Below are 8,766 nucleotides of genomic sequence, written 5' to 3'. Positions count from 1 at the left end.
TCATCCTACTGTCATCCTGCAGGAGGACTGTTCCCTGCCTCAGCTGGGCTCTGTAGGTGTGGGAACTTTGGGATTTTAAAGATTACTTTAAACCTTGTGGGAGCAAGCTCTAACCTACAAGGAAGGGTGTATTGTGACTCTCCTTCGAGGGGCACGGTGGGCAAATTGGAGGGACGAAAGGGCCCTTGGATGTCTTAGTGTTCTCTGAAGGACAAGGTAAGTAGGAGGTGTGTATTTTGCATTTCTCTTAGTGTAATTTGTCTATTAGTTTTTTTTTTTAAACCTAACTCTGTACTTTTTTCTGATTAATTTATTTCTGTGGTTATTTCTTTACTCCTTTTTAAATGACTTTTTGTTTTTCTAAAATTCTAAGTGGAATATTTAGTTGACTCTCTCAGCTAACAAAAGCATTTAAAACTACAAATTTATATGTGAAAACACAACTTTGTCCATATACTTAGACTTATTATGTTGTGCTTTCTTACTTATTCTTTCTCTAAAAAATCTTATACTGTCATCTTGATTTCTCTATGACTCTAGTGCTGTTTAGGATATTTTCCCCCTTTTACGATTTCCAAGTGGCTGGATTTTCTTGTTTTGTTTTGACATGTTTATTGGTTACAGTGTGGCTACAGAATTCAGTCTACACAATTTCCGCTTTTGGAATGTATTAAGGATTTTTATGCAATCAAATTTTATGAATATTTGTAGCTGATATGCATTTCACAGGCAGATTCAGGTTTGGTAAAACAATATGTAACTTTTTATGTTACAGAACTTTTCCTCTATTTTGAGTTATCTATTACTCCTAATGGCCATGAAAAAAAAAACCCTCACCAACCACACATAAATATTTGTCATTTCCAGGTAAACTCAGACATTTCTGCTTTTTCAGGATTTTCCCAATCAATTATAATTTTCCCCTTCCCACCTTCTTACAGGAGGTTGCATCTAAGTCAGGGGAAACTTTTGTAGCATTACGGGAGGGTCATCTGAATGCTTTGTTCATCACCTGCCCACTTTGGCATCCCTTGAGATATACAGCGACTTCCTTTCCCAAGCCTGTCACCTGCTACAGACTATGCAGACATTAGCTTAGTGGCCTGTTTCCCACACTTTGCAGTTTTGGTACATACATTTCTGGCCCAGACCTCAAGGCCACTTCCATTCTGCCAGCCCTCTCCCAGCCACCTTTGTGGAACCTTTGCATTCTCAGGTTCTCTAGTCCCTTGACAATCTTGATACCTTGTCAGGCTGCCTGGACTCATTTATGCAAGACTTGCTGCCTCCCTGTTCTACCCAGAGAATCTCCACTTTTGGATCTCACATCCTTAACAGGGGGCTGCAAAGGGGGGTGTTCATATCCCCTTAAGGGGAGTTCTGGCCCTGGGGGTTGCGGGCAGAGGGCAGGGAAGGCCCTTTCTCAAGAGACCTACAGCACTGTCTGGTTCTGCTTTACCGACATGTCTGGTCTGAGGCTGCTGGATACAAATCCACCAGATCTGCTTGCGCTTTGGCACCACCCAGTGTTGGTGTGACAGGTCGGGCTTAAACCCTGCTTGGGATGATGGCGCTGTTGCAAATGATCCTCCACCTGCCTGGGACATCTCAGAGAGCTACGGCCTTCCCAGAATCTGCCCAGTTAGATGGCGCCTGCTTTGTTGGGTGATCTGGGACACTGGGCACCAAGAATACTGAGGACACCACCTTCCACTTCCCAGTTTCCAAAAATAAGGTGGTGTGCGTTTTCACCGCCTGGCCTTTCCCCGACCCTACCAAAAAAGATAACTTTAATCCCCACCTCGGCCCTTAGAGAGTAGCAAACATTCACCACATTGCTCTATATTGTAATTCACACTGTAGTGTGAGTGTGTTACTGTGGGGTTTTCCTTATTATCGCTCTGTGCAGGAAGGGGGACCCCTTCCAGGGCCCGAGAGTGGGCTCTTGTCTAACACTCGGAAATGAATTGTCCTAGGACACATGTCCTGACAAAGCAAGAGACTTTATTGGAAAGGGGGGCCCGGGCAGAGAGCAGTAAGGTAAGGGAACCCAGGAGACAGACCTGCTCTGCCACATGGCTCGCAGTCTTGGGTTTTATGGTGATGGGATTAGTTTCCTGGTTGTCTCTGGCCAATCATTCTGACTCGGGTTTCTTCCTGGTGGCGCGTGCAGCACTCAGCCAAGATGGATTTCAGCGAGAAGGATTCTAGGAGGTTGGTAGGACATGTGGACTGGCGTCTCCTTCCTCCTTTTGACCTTTCTGGAATTCTTCCAGTTGGTGGTAGCTTGTTAGTTCTGTGTTTCTTACCAGGACCTCCTGCTGTGAGAGAACTCATGCAAGTGGCTACTATCTTGCTTGTTCCCTGTGGGCGGTTTCAGTCTGTGTTTCCCCTAACAACTCCACACGTGCTGTAGGCACCCGAAAAGTGGTAATAGCCCTTGTTTGTAAATATCTGATTCCCCCTTCCCAGACAGGTGGGGATGGCAGGAACCAAGGCAGCAGAGAGAGGAGCAAGACCCAACCCCAACCCGTCTACACAGCCAACCCTAACGCCCAAGGAAAGCAAGTGGAAGGGAGAAAGAAACAGATGCCTGAAGGAGGTGGGAAGACCCTATAAGAGCCCAAGCATTCAAAGCAGCAAACAGGAGACAGGGCTGGAGGGGCTCCCTGAGTTACAGTGGCTAGCATTTTCAAAGGGAATTGCTCCTGCGAATATAAGCACATTTAATTTTTTGGCTTAAAATTTATTTTGTCTGATGTAAAATTTGCTAGCCTTCTTTATACTTACATTTTAAAACAATATAGCTTATTGTGAAAAAAATATGAAAAATTGGGGAAAATATTTTGTATATTTTCTATATCTATCCACCTATCTTTATTTAGTGCGATCACTCTTATTTGTGTATGTGTGTGTGTGTGTGTGTATATATATATATGTTTCCTATGGCTGTTATAACAAATTACCACAAGCTGGGTGGCTTAAAATAACAGAAATTTATTCTCTCTCAGTTGTGGTAGGCCAAAGTCTAAAATCAAGGTGTCAGCAGTGTGGACAAAAAAATGTTGCCTGCCATTTCAGTAAACAAAGGATGCTGTCCGCCATCAGGCCATCAGTCATCGAGCCGTCAGGCACTGCAGCCACCCTGAGGGGAATTCAGGATGGAGAAAAAAACAGGATACTGGCCCTTGATAGTCAAGATGCATATCAAAAGGATAATTTCAATGAGCCTAGACTCTTGCATCTTCCCATACATAAAAAAGCACTAAAATCATTAACTTAAGATTTTTTCTGTGATTAGCAGTAATCTTTTGATGTTCAACAACATTTTTTTTTTCAGCAAAAACTCCTATACATCCTGGCTCCTCCCTTACCTCTTGGGAACAATTCCTCAGAGCTATTTGAGAGCTGCATTCCTGCGCTATAGTCCTGAGTAAGGTCCCTGAAAAACATAACTTGCAACTTTTAGGTTGTGTATTTTTTCTTTCAGTCTATAGCAGGGCTGCGCTCCCTTCAAGAAAAAAGAGAATAGTTTCTTGCTTCTTCCAGCTTCTGGTGGCTCCAGGCATTCCTTTGCTTGTAGTTGCATTACTCTAATCTCTGTCTTCACATGGTCATGGCCTTCTCTGTGTCTGTGTCTTCTCTTCTGTCTTTTTTAAGGACACTGGCCAATGGATTTAAGTGATGAGGATAATCCAAGATGATCTCATCTCAAAATTATTAATTTAATTATATTTACATCTACAAAGACCCTTTTCCCAAATAAGGTCATATTCACCGGTTCAGGTGTTAGGTTATGGATACACACACATACACACACACATTTCCCATTTTTCTCAGGTGTTGGTTACATGCATAAATAAAACTTTTAAACTGAATTTAATTCATAGACTCTAAACAGATTTTATTCTATTTTTCCATAGTGAGTTTTTTTATTCTTTAAATATTAATCCAAAATATAGTTATAGTGGATGCATCATAGACCATCTTAAACACACTATATTTCTCTCTCTCTCTTTATTTATTTATTTATTTATTGATTTATTGATTTATTTATTTATTTAGCTGCACCGGCTCTTAGCTGTGGAATGCAGGATCTTTATGGCAGCATGTGGGATCTTTTAGTTGTGGCATGCAGGCTCTTAGTTGTAGCATGTGTGATCTAGTTCCCTGACCAGGGATCAGACCTGGGCCCCTTCATTGGGAGCACAGTCTTAACCACTGGACCACCAGGGAAGTCGCAACACTATATTTCATTTATCCATTCAGTGAATATTGAGAACTCACAACTTTATGGTACTATAAATAAATGCTATAGTGAACATTCTAGCAAAAATCTACCCTCAAAGGGTATGTAATGGACAATTTGTTGTTTTGCCACCCCATATTCATTGCCCCTTCCTCTGATAGTACTACTCCAATTTTTCTTGGGGAACTAACTTTTCCCTATTGGATACTGCTTGGTGAAACTATCAATGAAGATGCACTGAACTTTTCTAGATTAAGAAATAGACATGAAACCTGATGTAGGGTAATTTTATGCTCTCTCCATGGCAACTAAACCTTAAGCAAAATGATAAGACTGGAAACAGCTGGAGCTGATTCATCTAGTAGGTGATTCATTCTGTACTGGTTCACTGCTTTCTGTTTCCTGGTTCAGACAGCAACCCCAGAGCCACCTGGGGTTTCTGCCCTTTATGGACCTGTTTTTTTAGCTTTCTCTTTCAGTGCTGTGAGCTAAACCAAAATTTATTTTTTTCTGTTTTATTTTGTCTGATTTGATTTCTGTTTTTTGCAAACAAATATCCTTAACTCACTGAACTCACTTCATTCATTTCTGTCTTTTTGGCTTTCTAATAGAAAATATTTAGTAATATAAAGTTTCCTCTGAGAAGAGTTTGCTAGTATACAAAGTAGTGTTCTCATTGTTATTATTTAATGAACATATTTTTATTTCTACTTTTTTTGTGCAGTACGTGGGCCTCTCACTGCTGTGGCCTCTCCTGTTGCGGAGCACAGGCTCCAGACGTGCAGGCTCAGCGGCCACGGCTCACGGGCCCAGCCGCTCCGCGGCATGTGGGATCCTCCCGGACCGGGGCACGAACCCGTGTCCCCTGCATCAGCAGGCGGACTTTCAACCACTGCACCACCAGGGAAGCCCTATTTCTACTTTGAAATGAGTTATCTGGCAAGATGTTTTTAGAAATTCAAGTGAATTTTAAAAAAATTATTTGCTATTTTTTCATTTTGTTACATTGTAGTAAGAGACTTTTAGGAGATTTATAGAGACTTCTATGTTCACGATGAATTTTTGTAAATGTTCTTTGGGTAATTAAAAGATTGGTGTTGTTTAGCTGTGGATATAAAATATTCTCTCTTGCTGACTCTATACACACACACACACACACACGCACGCACACAGTATATATCTTTTAAGTCAAACTTGTAACTGTGTTGTTCAAATCTCCTTTACTATTACCCTGATACCAAAGCCAAAGACACTACAAGAAAACTACAGACTAATATTCCTTTATGAATATAAAAGGATTATTATAATCATAACCAAGTGGGATTTATCCCAAGAATGTAAGGTTGGTTCCACATATAAAATTAATCAGTGTTATATACCTCATTAATAGAATGAAGGGGAAAAACCAACATGATCATCTCAATTGAGCAGGAAAATTATTTGACAAAATCCAACATTCTTTCAAGATAAGAAACACTCAACAAAATAGGAAAAGAAGGGAACTTCTTCAACATGATAATGGCCATAAACAAAAAACCCAACGTGAAAGATTGAAAGCTTTTTCCCTAACATCAGGAAAAAACCAAAGATGTCAATTTTTACCACTTCTCTTCAGTACTGTACTGGAAGTTCTAGCTAGAGCAATTAGACAAGAACATGTTACCGAATCCAAACCTGTACTGCCACACAACAGGCCAATAAATTGAGAGAAGAGGTATTGGGGCAAGGAATAGTGACTTTATTTAGAAAGCCAGCAGACTGAGAAGATGGTGGACTATGGTCCCAAAGAACCATCTTACCCAAGTTAGAATTCAGGCTTCTTTTACACTGAAAGGGGATGGAGTGTGGCTGGCTTTTGCAAAATTCTTGGTGCTGGAATTCTTGCAGTTGTCCACGTAGGTCTGGCCACAATGTTCCTATAAGCCTCCAACAAGACAAATGTTATTTTCTGCATCTATATGAATGGAAAAGTGTTATACCTTTAAAGCTCAAGCCTGGGAGGCAGAGCCTTGAGAATGGGATATCATGTATATTTCAGGCTATAGGCAACAGAGCCAGCATAACTAAGCACAGGCAACAGAGCACAAAGTTTAGAGCTAAAGGAATAGATCCAATATGGAGTCAGGTTCATTCTTCTCTGTTACAAAGATGAAATAAAAGGCATCCAAATTGGAAAAGAAGAAGTGAAGTTATCTCTGTACATAGATGGTATAAACTTATCTGTAGAAAACCCTAAGAATATACACACCATACACATACATAACTGTTAGAGCTTAATAAACAAACTCAGCAAAATTGAAGGATACAAAATCTACACATAAAAATCAGTTGTATTTCTATATACCAGCAGTGAAAGTCCAAAAAGGAAATTAAGAAAACAATTTCATTGAAAATAACATCAAAAAGAAAATACTTAGGAATAAAGTTAACTAAGGAGGCATAAGACATATACTGAAAATTACAAAATGTTGCTGAAAGAAATGAAAGAAAACCTAAATAAATGGAAATATCCCATGTTCATGGGTTGGAAAACTGATATACAGATTCAATGCAATTCCTATCAAAATTCCAATGGCATTTTTTTCAGGAATGGAAAAGCCCATCCTAAAATTCATATGGAATTTCAAAAGACCCTCAATAGCCAAAACAATCTTGAAGGAGAAGAACAAACTTGAAGGGCTCACAGTTCCTAATTTCAAAAACTTCCTAAAAAGCTACATATGTCAAAACAGTGTGGTACTGGCATAAAGATAGACATATAGACCAATGGAATAAAGTTGAGAGCACAGAAATAAATTCTCGCATCTGTAGTCAATTGATTTTTGACAAGTGTACCAAGACCATTCTGTGGGGGACAGGTCAGTCTCCTCAACAAAGTATTTTGGGAAAACAGGATACCCACAGGCAAAAAAACCAAAGCTGGACCATCATCTCACACCATACACATAAGTCAATTCCAAACAGATCAAAAACTTAAATTTAAGAACTAAAACTAGAAAACTCTTACAATTGTGCAACCATCATCACAGTCCAGTTTTAGAACACTTCAATCACCCCAAAAAGTTCCCTTGTGCCTATTTGCAACTAATTCTTGCTTCTACCTTCAGTTTTAGATAACCATTGATTTGCTTTCTGTCTCTACTGTTTTGCTCTTTCTAGAAGTTTCATATAAATGTAATCATACAATATGTAGTTATTTCTGGCTTCTTTCATGAGGTTCACCTATGTTGTAGCATGTATCAGGACTGTTCCTTTTTATTGCTGAGTGGTATTCCATTGTATGGATATACCACATTTTGTTTACCCATTCACTAGTTGATGGACATTTAAATTGTTTCCAGTTTGGGGCTATTGTGAACATTTGCATGCAAGTCATTGTGGAGACATATGTTTTCATTTCTCTTGGGTAGATACCTAGGAGTGGAATTGCTGCTCAACAACCTAGATTTTATTATTAATAATTTACTATAGTTGTTTTTATCACATGTCTATTTATCTGGTTAGCCCTCTATCCTTCCATTAATCCATATAATTTTTTGGATGCATTACTTGAACCTAAGTTCAAGTAATTTTTTAAAAGAACAGAAGGGCTGATGAGTGGATTTTTTTCTAAGAGTAATTTTTTTAAATAAATTTATTTATTTTATTTATTTTTGGCTGCATTGGGTCTTCACTGCTGTGCGCAGGCTTTCTCTAGTTGCAGCGAGCAGAGGCTACTCTTCGTTGAGGTGCACGGGCTTCTCATTGTGGTGGCTTCTCTTGTTGTGGAACAAGGGCTCTAGGCGTGTGGGCTTCAGTAGTTGTGGTACACAGGCTCAGTAGTTGTGGTGCATGGGCTTAGTTGCTCCGCGGCATGTGGGATCTTCCCGGACCAGGGCTCGAACCCGTGTCCCCTGCATTGGCAGGCGGATTCTTAACCACAGCACCATCAGGGAAGTCCCTAAGAGTAATTTTAGATTGACAAAATAAATTGTGACAATATACAGACATTCAGCTTCCCCTATTATTAATATTTTGTTAGTGTGGTACATTTGTTCACAACTAATGAGCAAATATTGATACATTATTATTAGTTAAAATCAACACTTTATTCAGATGTCCTTAGTTTTTACCTAATATTCTTTTTCTGTTCCAAGATCCCTTCCAGTATACCATATAATATTTAGTTGTCATGTCTACTTAGTATCCTTTTGACAATGACAGTTACTCAGACTTTCTTTGTTTTTGATAACCTTGATATTTTTGAGGAGTATCGGCCAAGTATTTTGTAGAATGTCCTTCTATTTAGGTTTGACTGATATATTTCTCATAATTATACTGGGATTATGGGCTTGGGGGAGGAAGGCCTCAGTGGTAAAGTGACATTCGCATCACATCATATCAAGGGTATATGCTAGCAACATGACTCATCACTGTTGATGTTGACCTTGATCTCCAGGCTGAGATAGTTTTTGTCAGGTTTCGCCACTGTAATGTCTTCTCCCCCCACCCTTTTCTGTACTATATAATTTGGAAGG

The sequence above is a fragment of the Hyperoodon ampullatus genome, assembly GCF_949752795.1.
Source record: "Hyperoodon ampullatus genome assembly, chromosome: 15".
In the NCBI taxonomy this organism is placed as follows: domain Eukaryota; kingdom Metazoa; phylum Chordata; class Mammalia; order Artiodactyla; family Ziphiidae; genus Hyperoodon; species Hyperoodon ampullatus.
The sequence above is the reverse complement of the archived record's forward strand: the minus strand, read 5'-3'. Positions refer to the sequence as shown.